We start from the raw sequence: 360 nt of genomic DNA on the forward strand, positions 1-360 counted from the left end.
TATTTCCAAACATTTGTATGCAACTTTTAAGTTTGATCTAAAAAAAAATCTGAAGGAAAACGCTTGATATGAACTTTCAAAATATCTTATAATGCAATTAACCGAGGTGTATTATCTGAAGTGTAACATAAGTTATGTGTGTTAAGCAAAATGCAAAAAAATGTTTTTTTTTTTTTTTAGAAAGCAAAACATTGGCTGCAACCCCTGCTGATGATATTCTGGTCTCTAGATATGGCTAAGATCCTTTCTTCATTGCAAGTTTATGAGATTTTTGATAGTGGTCAACGATACAGGTTTCGTCAATATTTGCTGATGGCTGATATAAGGTTGAATATATATATATATATATATATATATATA

The 360-nt window shown here is 28.6% G+C and overlaps 1 protein-coding gene across 1 annotated transcript in view; it reads right to left on the reverse strand.

Annotated features, from left to right (window-relative positions):
* Positions 1-360, reverse strand: part of lrrc28 (leucine rich repeat containing 28) — a 9,148-nt gene that overhangs the window by 1,834 nt on the left and 6,954 nt on the right. The gene's annotated exons all lie outside the window — the stretch shown is intronic.

The sequence above is a fragment of the Sinocyclocheilus rhinocerous genome, unplaced genomic scaffold, assembly GCF_001515625.1.
Source record: "Sinocyclocheilus rhinocerous isolate Xijiao unplaced genomic scaffold, SAMN03320098_v1.1 scaffold265, whole genome shotgun sequence".
Lineage (NCBI taxonomy): Eukaryota > Metazoa > Chordata > Actinopteri > Cypriniformes > Cyprinidae > Sinocyclocheilus > Sinocyclocheilus rhinocerous.